A 24,936-nucleotide genomic window follows, 5' to 3' on the forward strand; every position below is an offset into this window, starting at 1 on the left:
CCCCGAGGAGGCAGTCACAGACTCAATGCCTCGAGGACAGAAGGTGACAGAGGCTCAGAAAGGACTGCTGTCTTAGGGACCGCAGAGCTTCACAAGGGGATGTAGATACAGCATCGCTGTGGTGGGATGATATTGAAAGGGATTAATTTCTCCGTTTACATAAAAAAGAACACTGAAAAAGTGGAAAAGATCAACAATGTTACTTTTGACAGTATTCTACAACAACTCACTTTCTCTTGGCTACTTATTTTTCTCCTTTACTTTACACTCTTTGCAACTTCTGGGGTGGTGTTAAGGGTCTTTAGATGATGTATTTCGTTTCTGTGAAAGGCAATTTTTAAAAATATTTTGTTTATTGGGTTTTCAAGTTAACCACTGAATAAGTTTACTATAACAGCTGTATATGTGTTGGAAACAGAAGTGCAGAATAATAGATCTGTGTAGGGAAGTGCGATCAATCAGAACCTTAGGAGTCTCAGTTCCTCCTTCCTTCCCTCCCTCTCCTGGTGGATATAAAGCTGGTTCTCCTTCATCCATGATACAATAATTAGACTCTGGATATTTTATCCCCTTCCTTAGTTCTCGGTTTTTTTATTAAGAGTGCTTGTGAACAGCAGCTTGATCTAAATGATCAGACCGTTCAGGTCCTGCTCCGCTCATTAAGAGGAACCCGACATTGTATAAATCCTCCCTCTTCTTCTTGGTCTGGGATGTGCTCTTCTCCACTCTCTAGCTGCTCTTTCATGTTTGTGTTGAAAGGTTTCCAAATCCCCTCGATTCTAGGCATCCGGTTCATTAGGATGGCTGTTACCTACTCCACGGCAAGGATATGTCAGATCTTAGACCATCATATTACCACAGGGGTGGGTTTCCCGTTTCCAAAACAGCAGTAATGTTAACTGTCCTGCCAGGAGAAAGTGTAATACCAGTTTGTACATGGGGGTATAGAGGGAGTAAATTTAATCGTCCTCGGATTCCCAGAAGAATAACTGTGGGGTCTAGAAGGAAATCAATCCCTATTATGGATTATGTCTTTTATGAGTCTGAGTTGTGTTACCTAATAAGAGAGCAGGGTCATCAAATGTGCATCTCCAAGCCTCTCATTTGGCATTTTGTACAATATGGGATATACCCTACAAAAACTGCACTGACTTTAACCGGGGCCATGTTCCATCGGGCAAGAGCTTGTAAGCATTTTCTCGTTATTGGGAGCATATTAATGTCTGTGGAACTCGTGAGCAAATGGCTACCTACTCAGCTTCTGTTAAATATTGTTCAAGATTCTCTTCTCACTTTGGCATGTGCATAACTGATGTGCAGTCCATTTCTAGTGTTGTATGGTGGTGAAGACTGAAATAAAATAGTTTTAGCTGGGGTTGTCTACCTCCTTGTGTTCACCCTTCGCTTGCGCCAAGCCAGTGCAATGCTACAATTTAGCGATGCTATGAAATTAAAACTTGATGTAGTATCAAACCTGTAGCAGTAGTCCAGAATTTCTCTTTTTGTTTTCTCTCCTCTCCGCTAGGTGTCCATCAGGCACTTTCTCGATGTAAAGACCCTTTTGAGGTGATGTCCTGGTGCCCACCAAGGTTAATTTTCTCTTTGAGCTCCACCCCCAGTGATTTCTCCGGGTTGTGGTGGTGGTAGGGAAAGAGTGGCAGGAAGGGAGTCATAGCTTTGCTGCATGAGTGGATGATGGGAAATGCAACTACCTCGGATGCACAAACTAGTCTTGGGGCTTCATGCGTCCAGATCTCTCTTCCCAGCATGTACACTCCAGGTCTCTCTTACCAGCAAATAAGTGCATGCTAATACCACAGAAGTGTACTGTAAAACTGAAAGACATAATCTGTTCCCTGTTGTGGCACAGATCCAAAAAATAGAATAATAATTCTTAGAACTGGCAGAACCAGTCATCTAGTCTTAAATTCATGCTGTGAATATATCCTGTCTTGAGTCTTATATATAAAGGGACAGTTCATTCCTGGAGAGCTCAGACCTCCATGTAATTGAGCACATTAGATTCAATATAAATAGTGACAGCAGGGATAAGAAAATCCCAGCCATGCTTTTGTTGCCAGAAGCTCTCTTCTTTGTATAAAATGGAAAGCTAAACTGTAATTTGTACTACTACAAACTCTTTTCTGTTGAACATTTGTTTTCCATGAACACAAAGGAAATCAGTAAAAGCTCTCATATTATGGAGCATAGAGAAATGAAAGGATAAAGTTACCTTTATGATGATTCAGGTACACCTAGCCCCAAGCAATTCTTATTCCCAATCTGTGGCACTCTGCCACCACAACCCAGACTATGAGTCGGACGAAGCAGTATCCCCAGGTGTAGTACCACTCCACTCAACTACAAGAGGTTCCATATAAATGGATAGCAAAATTGAGTGCAGGCCAAGCAGTAGTTACAGGCACAAACATAGGCCGTCGCACACCCAATCCCCTCCTATAACACAGGTGAAGTATGGATGGCTCCCCCTGCCTGCCAACAGCATGTTTTTCCCCCCTGAGGATCTCTTCATCTCCTACACCACATAGGATCCCATTCAGATTTACTGCCTGTAAAATGTTCTCCAGAATGGGGAATGCACAGGCTGAAAAGGACCCTGTAATTCCAGGTCTGGCACGTTATTCCACATTCAGTACAAAATCTTGTAATTGCATGGAGTACAGGTGAAATTGCCAGTCTGAATCAGTCGTTCCAGATCCGTTAATTTTGCACTCATACAACTTATAATCAGGGCACTAGTGGTGCGATTAGAAAGTGCTTCATAAAGGGAAAAATAGAATGGTATTATATTTTGTACAATGAAACGGTCTCCCTATGGTTTCTCTCTCTCCCTCTCTTTCTCACATGGAGATCCCAGAGAGGATATCTGTTGGATTTGGCCCTCCTGTTTTCTGAACACATTTTTGTTAGCGTTTAGGACTCTAAACACTGTACCACTGTTAACCAGTACTAAAGTGCGTGTGCTATCTACTTTAAACATGGTGAAATTGGCTTATACCCAACTGGCACATTTAATGTATTTTTGAGTCTCTATTAAAGTGGTACTACATGTGCCCAGGGACTGTAAATTAATTGGTACTAGTGGGCTTAAGTAGCCTTTTAAACATGTCTCAGGCCTGCCATTGCAACCTGTGTGTGCAGTTTTAAACTGCCATTTCGACCTGGCAAAAACACCGTTTGCTACGCCTAAAGCCTTCTTGTTTAATACACATAAGTCACCATTAGGATAGGCCCTTGCACAACAGAGTGCAATGTATTTAAAAAGTTGTACATGTACGTTTAACTTTTACATTGCCCTGGTAGTGAAAAACTCTTACATTTGTTTTTCACTACTGCAGGGCCTACCTCTCCCATAGGATACCACTGGGTTACCTTATTGCATAACGTTCAATTAGAAGCAGGTAGGAACATTGAGTTTGGTGTCTTAAGAATTGTAATTTAAAAACAACTTTAATGGTAAAGTCAGATTTTAAGTTAGAATTCAGAATATGCCACTCTTCGAAAGTTGGCATTTTCTTGCCCTAAGCATTTGGTGCTTGCAGCTTGTATCCTTGGTCACATGACTATGTGTAGCTGGCAGTTGCTCTTTCTGTATTACTCCCAGACAGTGAGACAAAAGGGAACAGGTGTTGGCAGGATGGGCTATCTCTGACTTGATAGAGGGGAGGAGCTGTCACCTACCGCACTTGTACATCACAAAGGCCCTGCTCCAGCTCACTCAAAAAGCTTTTGACACCTGTCGATTGTGCCCCGCCCGACAAGCTGGGGCCAGAGCGGGGAGGCAGGAAATTTCAAACACCTCTGGGGGTGGAATCCTCCAGAACCTTTTCCTACTTTAAAGCTGGCACCACATCTAACTATTGGAACATCAGACCCAACCCTTCAGCACAAATCTGCACACGTGGAAGACTCTGCTGCAAGAAGGACTGCAGCCCTGATACTCTGCTGCCTGAGTGAGAAGGACTGGACCTGCATCTTGAACCCAAGACCATCGGAGGGACTGCAAGAGCTAGCTGGCTGGCCTCCTGATTGGAGCCTCAGAGACAGAAAAGGCTAACTCTCAAACTCTCCAGCTGGACGTTACCTGCTATGAGTCCTATCCCCTGCTCCCAACTGGTACCCCTCAAGTCTAGAACCCGTGGGAGTGGGGATGGAGATGCCTTGCCAGCCCAGATATGGTATTCATCAAATCTAGCGCAAAGTGAGGCAAAGCTTTGCCGCCCAGTTACAAGCTTCCTCGGAACAGACACAAGAGATGCAGATCCTCACTGAACCTCACGCACAGCTGCCAGTCTCAATGGAATCGAAGCCGAACTACGCAAAGCCTTGCTGCCCAGCTGCCAGCCTATCAGAACAGATGCAACTCAACACACAACCTTCCTGCACAGCTTCACTAGAACCGACGCAGGACCTTTTAGCTCCTCAGAACCAACAACGCTAAGCCTTGCAAAAAGACGCCACGCGGACCGTGCACCAGGATTTAGATAGGCAAGATAACCACAGGTGTCTCCTTGTGCTTTTTAGCACTGTTTTCATTTAAGCCTTTTAAAAATGCATATCTCTGGTTCTACTTATTGTTTTTTTGGTCTCAAATTGTTTATTACATTTTACTCTATTTTTCTGAGTTCCTGTGGTATTTTTCTTGTGTTGTGTTTTCACTTACTTATTATGGTTTGAAGTGTTGCATAAATACTTTACACACTGCCTCTAAGATAAGCCTAACTACTTTTGTACCTAGCTACCAGAGGGTTAAGCACAGTTAATGTAGAGTTTGCTTGTGTTACACCATGATAAGAATTGTGGTTGCTGCTTTTAGTTGAGTTTCACACCCCTCAACCAGTAACCCAATTTCCTACACTATCTGCAGCCTAAAAGTTTAAGGTTGTCTGAAGCACGTCACTGCTATGCTTACACTTGTTATATTAGAGCCTTATTTAAGAAAGCTGCAGAGCAAATTCAAACAATGTTAGTCATTTCAGCAGCCTCCACATATATGCCTAGGTAGTGACTCTGACCCTATTACTATTGGTTAGAAATGGGGTCTCTAGTTGGCAGAGGTATACACCCTTGTCCAAGTAGGGACCACAATCCTAGTTAGGGTAAGTCACAACACAATGCAAATTATCCTGTGCCCACCCTCTCGTAGCTTGGCATTGAGAAGTCAGGCTTAACTTAGAAGGCAATGTGTAAAGTATTTGTGCAATAAATCATACAGTAACACAGTGAAAACAACAAAAAATACACCACACAGGTTTTAGAAAAATACATAACATCTGAATAACATAAGGTAAAAACGACAAAGATCCAATAAACACATGTTGAAATATCACTTTTAAAAGGTTTGAGTCCCAATCTTTAGAAATAAACAGTTGTCTCTTTGTTACACACACAGTATCTGATATGCGTAAAAAATAATGACGCAAGAAGACCGCAGAGGAGGAGATTCGTAGAAAAATATGGTGTTGCGTCAGATTTTCCGACGAGACACAGAAGATGCGTTGTTTCTTTCCAAGCTTCAAGGGGTTGCGTCGTTTTTTTTGGTGCACAGTCTTGGTTCCTCACTGCAACGCGGGATATTGTGACACCCAGGGAGGATGCGTTGAAAATCTTTGACCCATTGGAAGAAGGAACAGGCGCTGTGTCGGTCTGGTAGGTGATGCGTAGAATTTTCCGTCGCAAGTTAGGCGCTGCGTTGAATTTCAAGTCGGAAAGTCCAGGCTGCATCATTCCGGTCGGCTGTGCGGCGATTTCTCGGTCGCAGTGCAGGCTTCACCTCGATTTCGGCAGGCATTATGTCGATTTTTAGACGCACAAGGAATTTCTTGAAGAGGTTAAGGCTTTGTTGGCCCGGAGACTTCAGAAACAGGAGGCAATCTCAATCCAAGCCCTTAGACAGCACTTTTGGGGAAGGCAGAGTCCTTCCAGCAAAGTCAGAAGCCAGCAGGGCAGCAGTCCTCAGCAAAGCAGTCTGGATGAGTGCTTTGGGGAACAAGGCAGCTCCTCTGACAGAGTTCAGGTGTAGATCCAGAAGTGTCTGAGTTGGTGGGGTCAGAGACCGAGTTAATATACCCAGAAATCTCTTTGAAGTGGGGGAGACTTCAAAGAGTGGTTTTGAAGTGCACAAGTTCCCCTTTCAGACCAGTCCTGTCTGCCAGGGTCCCAGTGGGGCGGTTATACGTCCACTGTGTGAGGGCAGGCAACTGGCGTTTGAAATGTAATTGTCAAGCCCTCCACCCTTCCAGCCCAGAAAACCCATTCAGTATGCAGATGAATGCAGTGAGCTGTCAACCAGCACAGACCAGACGTTGATTGGAGACAGGCTGTAAGGCACAGATGGTTTTAAGTGCAGAGAAATGCTCACTTTCTAAAAGTGGCATTTCTAAAATAGTAATATTAAATTCAACCTCACCAATAAGCAGGATTTGTACCATTCTGTCCATACTAAATATGACCTGTTTACCCCTTTCAGATCAGAATCTACCACTCAAAAGGTATACGAGGGCAGTCCTAATGCTAGTCTATGAAAGAAGCAGGCCTCAAAGTAGTGAAAAACGAATTTGGGAGTTTTCCACTACCAGGACATATGTGCATTTCCTGCCTCTTACCTACATAGCACCCTGCCGTAGGGGTTACCTAGGGCCTACCTTAAAGGCACCTTATATATAGAAAAAGGGGTGTTTTAAGGCTTGCCAAGTACTTTTAGATGTGAAGTCGAAGTGTCAAAGGAACTGAACACAGGCCTTGCAATGGCAGACCTGAGACATGGTTAAGGGAACACTTATGTGGGTGGCACAATCAGTGCAGCAGGCCCACTAGTAACATTTAATTTACAGGCACTGTGAACATGGAGTGCACTTTACTAGTGACTTACAAGTAAACTAAATATGCCAATTCGGTACGAGCCAATGTTACCATGTTTTTAGGGAGCGAGCACATGCACTTTAGCACTGGTTAGCAGTGGTAAAGTGTCCAGAGTACTAAAGCCAGCAAAAATAAGGTCAGAAAAAGAAGAGGAGGAAGGCAAAACGTTTGGTGGATCCTTTCAGAGAGGCCATTTCCAACACTATTGATATACATTTTGAAATAATGTTTTTTAATTCCTTAGGGTGCCACAGTACTTTACATTTACACTTCTAGTTGAGGTGCATACATTACGAAGTGTAAGACATTGTGTTAGCTATAAGTGTGGCCAGTGGCTCAGAATAGGTTGTGTTCTCCCAAGCTCCTTGCCGGCTGCTTTTAATTCCCCGTTCATCTTATGCTTGAAACCACAACTCTGCAGTAACCGGGGATCAGGTAAGTGCGGACCCCCACCCCCCAGGGGTGCAGTCATAATGCATAGATGAGAAGTAGTGACAGCTGTATAATCTGCAGCACTTTATTGAGGCACAGGGTGGCAGGTGCAATTCTCTAAGAGAAGGACTGTGCCAAGAGCTCTGCTGTAGTACGGTAGTAGAGAGAAAAGAGACCCAGGTGAAGGGCCTGCGGCAGCAACTGTTGAAGTGAAGCTGGAGGTCGTTGTGGCAGATATCAACCTGAGGGAGAGCTGCATAGGGGTACTATGGTGGGCCTAGAGGATATGACCAGCACGCAGGGCAGTGCAAGTCGAGGTATCGGTCATGCTGCTAACAAGTGAAGATAGAGAAGACCAGGCAGTAAGCACAGTCCACTCCAGCAGACTGGAAAAGCCAAGCGGAGACATGATCTTCCCCCTTTATCGGATCTTGCCTACAGTCTTACCAACAGAAGGCCACTGAAATCTATGGCTGATGATCACTGTTGCTGTTGGCGACTTTATTTGGCAGGCAGAACATCGGCACCTACAGCTGCAATAAGGATGCAGAATCAGGAGTGAGACTGATGGGGTGCCTTTCAGTTGATAGCGGGGAGAGGGGCACGATGCCCAAGTGAAACCTGTGTTCCTATAAGTCAACATCTAAGACATATTGAGGTGTGCCTGTGGATAAAGTAAGAATACTTGATATAACTCAAGGCAGTGTACAGTGGAACTGCTACTATTATCCCAAGAAGGACTGTGGTTTGTATCTGAACAAACACCAGGGACACTGGAAGGCCATGTCTTACATGACCGGAAAGAGGGGACTGGGGACTAGTGCCTGCTGGATCCTGGATGAGCTCTGGCAGAGGACTGCATTCTCTCTGCAACGTGAGACATACTACAAGGCTGTAGCTGGTGCCTTCCCTTACTTGAGTGGGTGAAAACTGCATAGCCTGCCCTAAGAACTCAAAGGGAGTTAATATTGCAGGAGTAGTGAAGCACAAGGCACAGGAGCTGCCTGGGGCAAACCAAAGGATACCAAAGAACACACACACACTATAAGCTTGCAGTTTAAGTTAACATGACCTCTAACAGACGTAAATTAAATGAACCACAAGGGTGAGAGCATATTACAAACACCGGCACACTAGGACATGTTGGACAACAAACTTCAGGCCATCACAGTTACCATAGAAACATTGGAAATCAAAACTGATACATTCATGATCAATATGGGACTACCAGGAGACGACCAGAGGAGATTTTCAAATTGAGTCAAAATATAGTGGACACACTGATAGACTTACAGCCCTGCACAGCTGCTCTGCAGAAGCATATATTAGAACTCAAAGAAAGAGTGAGGCCGGCTTGAACATTTTTTACAGGACTGATTTTGGTATCAAGGCCTGTACTGTATGTGCAGGATTGAAAACACATCGCGTTTCACCTGGTGTCTCATTCAGTCCTTCCGCAGGCCACCAGAAACTAATTTTGCAGCGGTTTTGGCCATGCATTTGCCGATAACAAGAGTTTGTGCCTCACCAGGATTATGCATTTAAAGTTACTGTAAAAGTAAGTGAATCCTAGTAACAATAGCAGTGGATTAAGAAGGATGTTGCAGACACAACAATATTGGGTGGTGGGAATCCTAGTTGGAACTGACAGGTGTGACATGGTGAACAACATAGGGAATTAGCTGGCAACGAAAGTAGCGCCTCAACAAATCTCCAAGTTTTGCACGATGGAGCGAGCTTAAAGGGACCCGATGCACCATCCTCCACAGGGCTCGCTCCCTAGACCAGCTGAATGACTACTTCACTCACTGGACAGAGATGTAACTCTGTAGAAGGCTTGAGCTCTGGAACAACTAAGGCTGGAGAACAGTGAGGTGTTAATTATGTATTGTACAACAGAAATTCAACAGTAAAATTTGCCTTTCATGAAGGTGAGGAAGATCTTACATGAAGAGGGAATATGCTACATGCTGTTGTTACCTGAAAAACATTGTTGGTGACAAAACGTCTTCTTTGAATGTAAAGCGAAATGGCACTGGCTGAATGTATGAAGCTGGCAAAGACAGAGAACACTCAAATAACCCTCAAACTCTGAAGCACTGAAAACATAGGAAATCTAGGCTGTGATCTGCAAAATGACCATTGGCGAGTCAGGCTACAGCAGAGTGTGTTACGGTTACGGGGGTGGTGAGCAAAATACATAATGGTTAGTCACTGTGCTGAGCCTATATAGTGAACTCTAGCTCTATCAGCTCCGGATCGGACTCTGATCTATCCCCATATGAGGACCCTAAGCTTCATAACATAACTTTAAGAATACTGCACCATCTGTAACTACATGGCATCATCATGATGCTTACCTGACTGGGTAGCTCCAATCTCAGGTGGCCCATGGACACATACGATTGATGGGCAAGCTGGAGTGTCGCTGACAAGAAGGACAGTCAAAGAGGTGGTCTCGCGGCAAGAATTTTACTGTCAATGTTGAAGGGAAAATATATAGTTTATACATGATTCACAGAGACTGCTAGCTTCTCTGACTATGAGGACTGAGTTTGGATTAGTTTAGTGTGGGCCATGGAATGTTAACATATTTGGATTCCTGGGGAGGGGTGAGGATTTGGGATGAGCGGGACTCAAACACAGGACCAGGACTTGGAAGTGGTGGCCTGTGAGTGAATGTTGGTGACTGAGGTGTCTATCGACCTTGAAGAGTTCAGATGACTGGAGTTAATAAATATAAGCTCCTCGTATGTTACGTCTGGGACATCAGGCTGTCTCCTTTAGCGTAAGGGAGACCAAATGGTTTTACTGTAGGAGACAGGAAAATGAGAAATGACACTGTAGCTGGAGGGATCAACACTTCTCAACTGGGTAGTCATCTTATGGCAGGAATGCCCTAATGACACGGGGTTCCGTTTACAAGTACTAAAGTTCTAATTGATAAAGAAGGGAGGTTTCCCATGGCTAGGGGCATCATGGATTGAGCTGAAAAACTACTGGGCAGAATATATGCTCTGTCCAAACACCATTCAGTAGAATTGTTACTTAGCCTAATTGGAATACCTGGCCCAATAGCCTCATCTTCCTCTTGTTCTGGGTGGAATTATAACTGTGTTCTAGAAACAGACTCAGGTCACTCATAGTTTCTACTGTCAGGCACGCAGGGAGAAAAGGCAGCCTGGGGCTTGGCCTCTTGGGTGACTAACTTAGGGCTTATTGCCTCAAGCAGGCAACTACACTAAGTCAATGGAGTATTCTATTTTATTTCCCAGTACACGCCTTGCATGTAAGACTCAAAGGTATACTGTGAAAGATTTTATTCTAACACTCGGTCATGTTCGTAATACCTGGACAAACTGTTGCCTAACCATAATATACTACTATTAGGTTTCACACTAGGCAAGATAAGCACAACCATCCCAACAGGGAGGTTGCTAAGAGCTGTTGTGACTTATTGAGGATTTAAGGACTTTCTAATAGATACTGGAGATGCATTACTTCTTTGAAAACAAAAATACTGCCCTTAATACATTACCAGAATGGAAGGCCTTCAATGTAGTGATCAGAGGTCACTGTATCAATACTGTAGTTTAGAGAATAATAAATCATGAACAGATCACCCTCCTTAAAACTCTACAAAATTTACAATAAGGAATGGTGCATGACCTTGGCCACCAACAGAATCTTGAGACAAAGGGAAAATATGCAACACTGCCTGCATAATTGTGGTGCTTTACCTACACTGAATGTATGACAAGAAATCACAGAGGGAGATAAAGCAGACTGACTGCTCATGTTATTAATTGATCTCAACGTGAGGGATGGACCTGTAACCAGTTAGAAATAGTCAGGGCCATATTGTACACACACAAAATGGCATCAATACAGCTTTCCTAGAATAATACGTCAATTTGTATTAAGAAAATAGCAGAGTATCTATTACTGAATAAATCCCTCAAGACTGTCAAGAGGCTCAGAACCTCCCAGTGATGGAACTCAAAATTAAAAGAAGTGCAGACAGAAAGGACCACTGAGGAAAACATAGGGTCACATGGTTTGCCTGACAAATTTTATATTGCTTTTGGATTGGTGGTGCTATAAGCAACAATGTATTCTGTTGCCCTGGATCTGGGATACTGAAATGACAAAGAAGCATTAATAGTCAGTCTCCTTACCAGAACCCTGTTGCAGCCCCACAGGTAGGGCCTTTTACAGACCACTGTTCATGTTAAGCTTATATTTCATATTTCTAGGTAATATGGACAAAATAAATCGACCCCATGTTATCTATTCCGGCTGAACACGACCAGAATGTGTTTATTCCCAAAGGCAATACCTCACTAAATCTCACGTTTCCTCTTCAGAATGCTAGTGGAAACACCATGGTTAAACCCAAATGCAAAGGTCACGTCAACTAACCTGGAAAAGGCGCTCAGTATTCTAAGCAGAAGATATACGTTTGCTTTACTCAGACAAAAGGGATGTAGTGGAAATATACTACTGTTGATCACTGTATGGTAATCTAAATCTATGGCTAGGGGGTACGAAGGGCAAAATATATCCTCCCATGTTTGAAGCTCTCCAGGGCACGTCCCCTGGTAATTCCCAATTGATGCTGTTCGCACTGCAGCCTTTTCTCAGCTTGTCGAGGGCTGACACACCATTTCCTCTGAGGATGATCTAGTGCTGTCCATGTTCCACGTTGGATCGCTACACTTGGATCCCTCAGAATAGTTGGTAAGATGTTTAGCCTCAAAGTAAGCTAGATGAAGACAAGCATCTTTCCAATTAGGCTGGATGTGGAGGAGGAACACTTTCAACTGCTATTCCTGGTTATTTCCTGAGAAGCACACACCTTTAGATAGCTGGAGAGCACATCTAGCATTCATAGGAATATATAATGGTCTGGAACCAGGAAGCAATCCTTCAGTGTTTTAGGGGTTGCATAGAACTTTGGTAAATATCCCCATAATCAGTCAGGGGCAGAATAGCAGCCAGAATAGCGATGCTCCCATGACTTTTGTATGGTACTATTGGTCTACCAAAATGGATCCCTCAGGCATTTTAGGGACCTGGTCTCTCTAATATCAGATTTGATCTGGGGCTCAGGTGGACATACAGTATCTCACAACAACCTAAATCTCACTGGAATAGTAGGAGGTCTGGGAGCACAGGGCTTTCAACTGTATGGAATGGCTGCACAAGTCCATTTGCCAACACAGTGGTTTGGTGGAGCACAATTACATGACACCAGGATGATGTCAAGTGCAAAAAACAGACAAGGGTGCACCAGCCAATCTATTCATGGGACACAAGATCACTAAAGAAGACTGCTCATATGTTCCGAGACACTCTGAGAATAGCGATGTGCACAAAAGACCCAGCACGTTCCGAAATATGCCTCAGTCTTGCTATTAGTAGGTTAACAGATTTCAAGGATATATCACATTGAGGCAACTGGAAACCTGAACAGTCATAGGGCTAGAGACTGCTGCTCGTTGGGAAAACTGAAAATTCGAATGAACCGGTTTATGGGACAGGCTCCCTACAGGACTTTTTAGATGAGAACTATGCTGCCTCATATTCATCAGTGTTGTATAATTGCTGATCTCATATCCAGTAGGCAAGAGGAGATCAAGAAGAGTTTGGACAGGTGAGTGCCAGACTTCGATTGGTGTAAGGATATCCAGTGCCTTGACCACTCTGCCTATCAGCCTGTCAGAAAGCAATGACAGCACAGGCACACAAAGCTACATTTGTGACATGAATTTGGAAAATGCAGTCAATGCCACTTTAGCTCTTGGGTAATACGCATAGATAACATAAGAGTTGTCTAATGGAAAGAAGAGCACTATGGCATTCATAAAGAAGTTCATTTAAAGTAGCTTTTCATGCATTTTGGCCTTTAAATGTAAAACATGTCTGCTCATACAAATGTAGATTCCTGGTTCTATTCAGATAGAAGCTAAGAGTGTCCCTGACATGGACGTTCACACCTCAGCTCTGGAGCTGTGTGATACTAAACTACTTGTTTATGTGGAATTCAGTCAACACTTTTGGTGCAGAGGATGAACGTGTCCTGGTGTAAAAGAAATTGGCTGGAGAATGATACATCAACCACCAAAGATATCAGGGATTTTGGACGTGACAGATACACTATAAGGAGGTTCTCCACCAAAGAAGTAATGTGATGGAGAGGGCTCAAAAGAAAGACCAGCGGCCCGGGGAAATCAGCTTAGGAGAAGAGCTATGCAAAACAGTAAGTTTGCCAAATACGAATCAGATAATAGCAGTAAAAAGTTGACCTCTGCTCCACCTTTCCCAGATTACTGGCAGAGACACATTAGCCACCGTATGGAGTATGGAGGAAAGAGTTAAATGACATGGAAGCACACAGTTGTCGCATGTGAGACCAGAGTTAGTGGAAATCTTGAGGAATTCCTGGACGCAAAATGGACGGTCCAGATACTGGTGAGCGAGCTAATCAGACAACAAAACCCCTAGAACCAACTTGAGTGACTTGCCTTCTCCCTCCGCTCGCAACAGATTTGGACACAATGCTCACTGTTCTAAAGCCATCAACAACAGCAACCCGGATATTTGCAGGTCTACTAATTAAATTTCTACCAGAACACCTTTACCCCACTGGGCACCCCACTCGTCCACCGGGATCCCCTACCCTCCGGTTGCAACTCTCCGACAACACAAGAAACCCAACAACTAAGCCTTTTTGAATCCTCTTCCTAAACCTCTACCGTTCTTCACCTCTTATACACCAGCTATGAGCCCAGATCTTCCTGTCGCCTCCTTTACCACCTCCCTCCTCATCTATGAGCAATCCACCCTGTTGACCACCACTCCCGCCTATGAGGGGTCATTCTCGCTATCTACCCCTAGACTATCCATTCATACTTCAGACCCTCCCTCCATTGAGGTTAAGTCCGCTGATCTTAAGCATGATCTTCAACTAGTTAAAGTCAACCTACAAAACCTGTTACTCTTCATGGTGAAGATGGAGAAGCTTTGGAATCCCAACCTTACCTCTGAGACTATCCGAATCCCAGAGATGAAACAATGCAACCTTCCCACAAAGGTTAGATAATACTGCAATTACACTTCAACCGTGAAAACCCCCCTCAATGTTGCACTGGAGATGGAGGCCCCATCTCAATCACTATTCCAGACCCTAAAGAGTTACTGACCATCTTTTTGGTTCTGACATTCACTACTTTATTATGCTATCATTCAGCTCAACTCAACTCATAATGACTCATCACCTTCACCGATCAATATACAAACTATTCCCTCCGACCCGTTTAGAGAACCCAGTCTCAATTTTAGAACTAAGAACAAGGGTAATCTATTACTTGCCCCCACTTTACACCAAGAAGAAGTAGTAACTAAATCACCTAGCAAGTCTATGCTCCTTAACTTCAGGTCAGTGGTAAAACACGCTGCTGATATTGCCAACCTCATTCTTACGCAAGAACATGACCTCCTGATCTTAACTAAAACATGGCTCAAATACACCTCCTCACCCATTCTGTGCACTTTAGTTACTCCCAACTATGACATAATCAGATAGGATAGACCTGATAAAGTTGGAGGCAGCACAGCGTGCATCTATCGCTCCATGCTAACCCTAAGGCATGCACAAACTGCCCCCTATGTCCTCCTTTGAATACCCTGGCATTGAAATTTGGAACAATGACAAGTTGGTGTGTAAACTACATACAATGATAACTTTCTTTTCATTGATCACGTAATGGAGACCATATCCACTAGCTCTGTCTAGCTCTGACCAACACCCTAACCAAATCTTCCTCTGTGATTTCAACTTACATTGGAACAAAGATAACCTTCAAGGCCTTACTCTCAGATCTAAACCTCTCCCAGTCTTAAAACAGACCAAACCACAACAAAGGCTCCAGCCTCGATCTCAATCACTAAGGATAACGCCTTGCAACTAGAAGCAATATCACCTGTGAATGGTCAGTTCACTACCTAATCTCTTTTCCCATCTTGCAGAAGGTGCTGATTAGAAAGGGCCCACCTCGTAAGACCAACCAATGGTCTAGAGATCTGAGAAATATCAACATTGCTGATCTAAGAGTTCCCAGCAAACATTCCAAACCCTGGTTCAATGGCTTACTTAATGAGGAACGACGCAAGCTAAGGGTTGCTGAGAGATAATGGAGAAACTCTTTTTCCTTAACGCACCGTAAACAGTTGAGGATGACAAGAAGTTTGTATAACAAAACGTATCCGTAGCACCAAAACCGACCACTTAAGGGCGCAACTGGACAATGCCAAAAAGGGATCGAAAAAACTATTTGATATCATAAAACAACAAGCTATCTACTCAACTAACCACCACTCTGCAAACAAGGATTCACTCCGTAGTGCGTTCGAGTTCTCCGAACCCTTAATTGAAAAGACAAAGACAATTTAATTAGAATTAAAACTCGCCTCCCCAATTCCCCATATTCAGGCCCAGACCAGTCCATCCCCCTGGCTTCCCTTGTTGAGTTTCCCTCTTTCTGGATCTTTGGGTTATGCTACAAAAAATAATGAGACGTGGAATACCGTTAGACTTCTAGACGATACTGAACTACTCAAAACAATAACATTATTAAAACCCATGAACCACTTCAATGATCCTTTACCCGCCAAGTTCTTCAAAGAGCTCATATCTTCTACTCTCCCGCTCCAGTCTAAGATTGTCCATGAATCTCTCTCGTAGGGCATGATTCCTGACTGTCTAAAAATAGGACAGGTCACCCCATCCCAAAAACCCCCCCACAAATGCAGACTTATCTGATCCCAACACATTTTGGCCAATCCCTAACATCATGACTCTAGCCAAACTACTTGATAAATACATACAAGTAGAATTCTGCAAGCACATCAAGCTATTTAAGCTCCTTGACCAATACCAATCAGGCTTCAGAGCGGGTCACAGCACTGAGACGGCTCTAACATTGTCAATGACGGTCTTAGACTACTTGACCAGAACAAACCTTACTTGCTTATACTTCTTGATCTCTTCTCGGCATTTGACACGGTCAAACATGACATGATTGAGCTTCTTGAGAAAAGGATGGTGTTATCTGGTCCAGTTTTCAGCTGGTTCACCTTGTTCCTTCATAACACAACACCAAGATCCAAAGTCAACCAATCCCTTTCTAACAGCATTCGAGTTTCCACTGTACATGAAAGTTTCCTCACCCGATTATATCAAAACTCTTAACTGCACCCTACTGGAAACTCAAAAATGGTTATCACACAACCATCTAATGCTAAACACACTTAAGACAGACTTTTTCCTGATTGCCCCCGCAACCACTCTGCCCTCACAAAAGATTAGCTCAAACAACTAACGGCACTCAACTGCGTCCCGCATGTTGAGTTCACCAGATCATTAGGCATTACGCTGGACAAATACCTAAATATGCAAGACCACATCAGTGCTACCATCAGAGGAACCAATCACCAACTCAGCATAATAAGGAAAATCAAACCGTTTCTGCCTCCAAATGACTTGCAATCAGTGCTTAATTTGTGCTTGTTGTTTCGGGTGCTGAGCACCGGCTCTTATTTTTGAGGGCTGAGGCTTATTCTCATGCCTCAATCATTTGCTGGAGCAAAAGACACATATAGGAAAGACAGATGAAGGGAAAAAACGAAAAAGCGTCACAAAGGGAGAAAGTAAAAAGCTGCAAGAGTGAGCTGAAGTGGCATCGAGTGGCTTTAAATGGATTGAAGAGGCCCGGGATGGCTTCAGGATTACGCAGCCTCAGTATTCCATGTTCACACATTTCATTACAGCAGCCGCATGTTCAAGAGGAGGGCTTTGGGCACCGGCACCTTTATATTTACAAATTAATCACTGCTTGCAATTAGCAGTCCAATCCCTATATCTTCTGTTTAGATTACGGGAGTATGAACCTGGCAGGGTTACCCACAGCTAGGCTTGCTCCTTTAAGGGCTACAATGAACTCAGCTGCTAGACTCATCACGGGATCAAGAAAATGTGATCACATCACACCAGATCTAATACAACTCAACTGGCTCCCTCTCGAAGCATGGATTCAGTTTGAAGATAGCTTGCTTGTTCTTCAGTACAACACTCTTGCTTAACTGGCAAAAACTCTATCTGGTACTTTTCCTTCTTGCCCTGAGAATATGCAACGCTCTTCCTCCTGAAACCAGATCTGACCCTTCGAACTCTTCAATCGAAAAAGAAGCAAAACGGTTGCTCCTGAATAAATGCCTGCTAGTATAGACATGAAGCTACTCATATCTGACTATTATTTCATGTATACAGCCCTGGACTCCATTTTACTATGCAAATTTGTTACTTTTTATCTACTATGCTTCTTGTTTTTCTTTTACTCATGTTGGATGCTTAACCTGTTGTCATATGTACAGTATTTACTATCTGCATCTATACCTATCTACGTATCACTTCTCTGTACAGCGCTCTGATGCCCTGACGGGTCTTGTTCATGCTATATGCAACTTTTCAAATAAATACACAGTCTTCGATGATGGGCATGATTGGTGGAAACACATTCTGCAGCGGGAGTCAATGCCACAGCAGCAAAGAGACCACCTTGTGCAGTGGCATAATCATCCACAATAATGTCAGGTGAGTAGTGCAGGTGCACTGTGGGAAGTGTGAGATAAGATGACCAGAGGCAGTACTGCAAACAAAAGGGAATTCTCCTGCACGCTTGTAGCTCCAGAAATCATGAGAAACTCCACTGATAATAGCCGTAAAAAGAATAGAGACCATGGGGTACAGAAAAGTGGCACTACATTGTGGACTGAATTCTATTACAGGAGCTTTCTGGGCTACTGTGTAAAATTAAAAATGATTGAGTATAATCAGCAGATTTAAAGACAATACCACTGTGATTAGTGTTTAGCGTTTTAAAAGAAGCAGAATTACAATTGTTTTTTCCAACACATGAAGGGAGATAAGTGACTGGAGATTGCCTTCACATCTTAAGTGCAATGAGGTGCAGAAAATCAACAGGAATTACCTTTCTGCAGTGCCATGAGGTGTTTGGATATTTCATAATTCACAGAGGGTGCCAAATGTGCACTGAAAATTCAACCAAAAACATAACCAAAATAAATTTAGTTTGAGGCTCAGTTTTATCTGGGTGTTAGAAATGATGTAGCAGATTGTCTTTCTCGATACCTATGAGCAACATGAAGATTCATGTTAGGCACTGGAATAGGTTTTCTTATATATAGAAGGAAAAGTAGAGCACTGTGAAAATGACTGGAGAAAGAAATGTTATCAAGAAAATGCCGGCAGAGTACAGAATAAAAAGATGTAACAAGAATTACTTGTGGCACAGTGTGTGCGATTTAGGGCCTGTACTTGAGTGTAAAGTTCACACCAGCCCTTTTCTTTCCTTTGTAGCCTTGTATACCCTATTTTCGTGAGGTGTCCCAGCCCAGTTCCAGGTAGGTGATCTGCAGCATCTTTCATTCCATCCATGCTCATACTCTCTAGTTTACTTCTGCAAATCAATTGCACACCCATTCCAGCTTCTACACAATGTCCTGTCTCCATATGTATCTTGTAGGCAGGCTTGTAAATTTCCTGCGCATGTAATGTCATGCGCCTCTTCTTAGCATTTCCATGGAGTGCTAAGTGGAATTTGAGGCTACTAGAGTCATACTTTACCTATCAATACAATACAATAGAATTATTTTAGTTCTCTTAGTTGATAGATCGCAGCCGAAGGTGACTGTTTTACTTTTCTTGGGAACGTTATGTAGATAGATCATTAAAGCAGGTTTGATTTCCTGCTTTGTCTCTCTGCCTCGGTCCAATCACCTGACATCGATACTGAAGATTTGTGTAGATTTCCGCTCCATTTTTGGCTTTCATTATTTCTTAACTATCCAGCAGGTAATCATCTTGTACCGTGACCACTGTCTGCTGGTTTTTCTTCCTGGAACCTACTTAATTCCGCTTGTGCAGTTATATTCCTGCCACCAACATACAATGACTATCTCCAGTTTGACTGCATTTGTGGTCCCTGGAATCTACGCAAAAGGTCACCAGCCACTCACCTGACTACTGGAATATATTAGATGTTTCCTCTACACCTACATTACTGCTCTACAGTTTCCATGAAGACCTCATTATCGGGTATGCTCTGGTTACCTAGAGCCCTTTTAAGGGTTACCCTACAGCCTTGTTTCTGGGTTCTGCAGGAAGTATTTAAAATGTAAAACCAACTGTTTTTGACTGATTCATGCATATTTTTATATCGTGAGAAATATCACACGGTAGACCAGGCCCTAGGTGCACTTTTATAGAAAGCATCTGGGATAGTAGTGGACATGATGCCACACTAGATGCTTTGTGGTGCTGCGCTACACAACACATTTGAGATAGGACTAGAGAGTGAATTGTGGGACAAGTACTACTTAAAGCCCTATTTAGAATAATTCAGAACCTTTATTTATTATTGTTTTTCTACTATTCATTTAAGGCCTCAAGCACTGACTCAAGAGTCCACTGATATTCCACATGTTGGCGGTGTCCATATTTCAGACCTGTTTTGTGCCAATTACACCATTTTAATCACTGCAGCTGGGCTTACCCTGCAAAATATTTTAGAAGCCTTTTTAATCTTATTGTGTGGGGAAAAAAAGGCTTAAAGGTAATAGCACGACACATCTAGAAATGGGATTGAGGCAATGTAGGCAAGAAGTGGAAGATGGCACACAATCATATTGCTTCTTCTCCATATTTTCAAACTGTTTTCCAGAAATTCCAGTTGTATATATCAGTGGTGAAAGTGTGTCTGCTACGCAATTATCATAGTATTAAGTAAAAAGTGTGTTATGTTCTAAAGGCCTAAGTTTCACCTTTTCAAACTGGACGTGCAGCTTCTTTGCTCTGTGACTGTTCTAAGTTTTTTTTTTTTGGGGGGGGGGGGCATCTTTGTGAGGTAACACACCATCTTTATAATGCCCAAAGAGCGTGGGTGCCATCTTGGTGAGGCGAGGGTGAACTAGTTTGGGAAGCACACGATATATTCAGAGAGATGGGCAATGCTAGCTTCAGTATGGGGCTTCCCTCGAGAGAGCTGTAAGGGGTTAACAGTTTGTATCATGCATGCACCACGCAGCAAATTATATCCCCACCCTGCTAATACTGGTCGTTAAATTAATTATATGTAACCTGTATTTAATGCAACATGGTTTTGTGTCCTACAAAGGAAGGTTAAAGTGATGTGGCATGAACCATACAAGCGGATACTCTAGTCTAGAATGAATTCATGGCTGGTTGTGCCCCTCTAACGAACACACAAAGAGACACAGGCCCCGACTGTTGGGGCTGTATAAAGAAGATCAAATTCAATCAAGTGGCTAGAGCAAAAAAAAGGACAAAATCTAGTGCACTATATATGCAGCGGAAAACACAAAGCACCTTAGATGGCTCTATGATTGACTAAACATGGTTCACTCCTCATTGCCTTCAGTGCGTAGCGGTTGATGTCTACGGATTAGATTGATGTTCATGCTCATAGGGAGGGACAGGCCGGCTACCACATCACAATAACAGTGACCGGGGCGCCCACCTTCGGAAAGCAATCTACAGCCTTTCCATCTCATGCACCTTTTAGTATATCAAAGCCCATGGCCGCTCCTGATGGGCACCTCGTAGGAAAGTGAATCAAGACCATTTACCGCAATGGGAAAGGCATTAACAAGCTCTCCCCTCTCTCGTGATTGTGCATTTGTAATATTCATTCTAGTGCATTCCCAGTTACAGTGCACAGGCATGCACTTTCTATGTACCGTCTCATGTTCCTTACCCGCACCAGCATGCAATACAACATGTACCCATCTCATGTTCCTTACTCACACCAGCATGCACTTTCTATGTACCTGTCTCATGTTCCTTACTCGCACCAGCATCCACTTTCTATGTACCCGTCTCATGTTCCTTACTCGCACCAGCATGCAATGCAACATGTACCCGTCTCATGTTCCTTACTCGCAGCAGCATGCACTTTCTATGTACCTGTCTAATGTTCCTTACTTGCAGCAGCATGCACTTTCTATGTACCCGTCTCATGTTCCTTACTCGCACCAGCATGCAGTGCAACATGTACCCATCTCATGTTCCTTACTCGCACCAGCATCCACTTTCTATGTACCCGTCTCATGTTCCTTACTCACACCAGCATGCAGTGCAACATGTACCCATCTCATGTTCCTTACTCGCAACAGCATGCGGTGCAACATGTACCCGTCTCATGTTCCTTACTCGCACCAGCATGCAGTGCAACATGTACCCGCCTCATGTTCCTTACTCGCACCAGCATGTATTACAACATGTACCCGTCTCATGTTCCTTACTCGGACCAGCATGCACTTTCTATGTACCCGTCTCATGTTCCTTACTCGCAGCAGCGTGCACTTTCTATGTACCCGTCTCATGTTCCTTACTCACCCCAGCATCCACTTTCTATGTACCCGTCTCATGTTCCTTACTTGCACCAGCATGCACTTTCTATGTACCCATCTCATGTTCCTTACTCGCACCAGCATGTAGTGCAACATGTACCCGTCTCATGTTCCTTACTCGCAGCAGCATGCACTTTCTATGTACCCGTCTCATGTTCCTTACTCGCACCAGCATCCACTTTCTATGTACCCGTCTCATGTTCCTTACTCGCAGCAGCATGCACTTTCTATGTACCCGTCCCATGTTCCTTACTCGCACCAGCATGCAGTACAACATGTACCCGTCTCATGTTCCTTACTCGCACCAGCATGCAGTACAACATGTACCCGTCTCATGTTCCTTACTCGCACTAGCATGCAGTACAAGGAAGTGGAGGTGTCTGCACAGTCTGTCCTTCACTTGTGCATTTCTCCTTATTACTGACAAGTGAAGAAGCGGGTAGATCCACCAGGCATGCTCACGTTTCTGTCACAGCATTCACTGCAGGGCAATTCATTCTACGCTTCACTTTGTAATTCTGTGACCACGTGAAGTACATGCCAATGGGCAAGTGTGCACATCGTACACATCCCATGCTCGTTGTTTAGCAACAGTAGGTCTGTGCATGCACTGGCACACATGAGTCACGCTTCACAACACATTCTGAAGCAAAATACGAGAATAACAAAGATTCGTGGGAAAACACAGTATGTGCATCACAGGTTCTCACTCATATCAAAATAGATCAACAAACAAATGCAAACACGTGCAGCTGTAGCAGGACAATGCTCTTCACATTTTAGAAATTCTCTGGCAACAGGCAACTGCTACGGTAGTGCAAACGCTATGGCATTGTCTGTAACAACCAAGAAAAGATATCCCAATTCCAGCCATAAAAACAGGGCTTAATAATAAGCCCCGGAGAGTTCAACTCCAGAATAAAGTCCATTGGGAACGCTTCGTAACAGGAAAACTTGTTCCTGCATTGGATGCAGAGCCACAAAGTGCCTTATGGGTTCTGATGCGAAGACATACACTGAAGGTTTAAAATCCATAACCTCACCTTTTTGCAACTAGGATCAGAGCTGCAAGCCTTGTACATAAATGAAGGGTGCTCAGCCTGTAGCAGAGCATGATAAAACTATGACTCCAGAAGTTTAACAATTCTACACTCGAGGATATTGGGATATCTTGGAGAGCATACAACCATCTACTTGGGACGTCATGAATTGCACACCTAAAACATTTTTTTTTTAAGGGACTAAAAGAGGTCCTGTATATGCCGGTCAGTTATAAATGCTTGAGTTGTCAGTTTGATTATTGTAGTGTCTCATGGATCAGTGCATGTCTTCAAATGCTTTCATTTCTTTTATCGAGGTGATTTTATAAGGTCTTGTTTGATTCAATTTATATAATTATATCATTATTCACAGTGATTAATTACCTTGTATATACATTCACATAATAATATGGACTCAATGGCTGGTGGGAGGTTCTTTATAGTATGCAAATATTATCAAGGATCCCTCCCCAGTGGGTCTGAATAGGATCAAACCCTGTCTTGTATAAAAGCATAAACTAGAGTCATCGGCAAAGAGGGTAACTTTTCATTCTCCAATCAAAACAACGGTAAATGCAATGAAAAGCGAGGACTTTAGTAATGAATATGTGACACTCCATTAGTCGCCGCCTTGCCCCAGTTTGGACTCCATTTACCTGAAAGTTCTGTGCCCAGCACTGGGATCCACACCGAACCTACCTGGAGTGACCAGACATCCCTCTGTGGACCAGTGTCTACAACTGAGCTGAAATCCAAGCAGATGCTTCATTCAGCTATGTATGGCCGAACATGTGCATGGCAGAATCATCATTTTGTGGATCCTGTAATCCCCACAGTAACAAACATTTTGCCACTGATTTCCCATGGCCAAAGCAGGGTTTATAGGACTTTGATTTTCAACATCCACCATGGATCCACTTTTTTTTAAATTGGATTACATGAGTATAACGAATGCCCTTGCTTTAGTGAGTTAACGTTTGCCCATTAATGAGTAAGGTACGCAAACAGATGTTAATAAGTCTGCAATTCTGCCCTCACGTTCAGTAGCTTGAAGATACACAGGAGAGAGTACCCTCGGAGAAGCCTGCTCACTTTCGAGGAGTGGAGAGACATGGGAGCAGACAGTCCCTGGAGAGTTCAAAGTCCCCTTAAGGGGATTCATACACATCAGACAACTGTTGATGAAGATGAACAGGAGGCCCTCGGTTCTGCTGTGCCACGAAAGCAATTATAGTTCAATGCAGATCTGAATAGGGTAATTCAGAGAAGTAACTGAGATACCAATAACAGAGTATAATATGTTTTATCTTTGGGTTGCTGCTGAAAAGTCTGCAAAACCTATATTATTAGCAATATCCTTTTTTCAGTTAATAATTATCACTAGGCAGCAATAGAGTGCTAAAGATAGGATGATACTCTAAGCTAAGATTCACAACTGTGTAGAATGAGGTACAATGTACGGGCGGAGTTGAGACCCATCCTGTAAAGAGGTAGTTATTAAGAAAAGATGACGTTTGCTAGGACGAATTTCATATAGGATTTGTTGAAATTGCTCTACCGAAATAATAGACTTTGTGAAGGAATGTATGGGAAGAGAATTCATAGCCTCCTGTTCACCAGGGTCATTTTACACTGTAATACACATATTTGATCATGCATGGCTCCTCCGCTAGCGCGGACGAGCGTCATCCCCCCACCAGCAGCTGCAAACCTTTTACTAAAAAACGATAATAAACTAGGTTTATTATCGTTTTCTTGTAAAGGGGCAGGGCCACGGCCTGTGACGAGCACAACACTCCCCCTCATTGCGCATGCTGGCCCAACATACATGCGCACTGTGCTCTCTCCAGCCCCGCACTGTGTTGCCAAGCTGGAGACAGCAGGCACAGGCCCCCAGTCTGCCTGGGAGTGCCCTGGCTGGGCGCACCCAGCCAACCCTAACGCTGCTCTGAGCGGGATTGGCCGCAGGGTAGGCTGGGAGCCTGTGCCTGCAGCAGAGGAGAAGCGGTGCAGTGGTGACGGCGGCGGTAACGATGCAGGTAAGTTATTTTTTTTTAAATTAATTGTCTCC

General features: G+C 43.5%; 1 protein-coding gene across 14 annotated transcripts in view; it reads right to left on the bottom strand.

The window, feature by feature from the left end:
- Nucleotides 1-24,936, bottom strand: part of GPHN (gephyrin) — a 1,323,901-nt gene that overhangs the window by 376,416 nt on the left and 922,549 nt on the right. The window lies entirely within an intron of this gene.

Source organism: Pleurodeles waltl, chromosome 9 (assembly GCF_031143425.1).
Source record: "Pleurodeles waltl isolate 20211129_DDA chromosome 9, aPleWal1.hap1.20221129, whole genome shotgun sequence".
NCBI lineage: Eukaryota > Metazoa > Chordata > Amphibia > Caudata > Salamandridae > Pleurodeles > Pleurodeles waltl.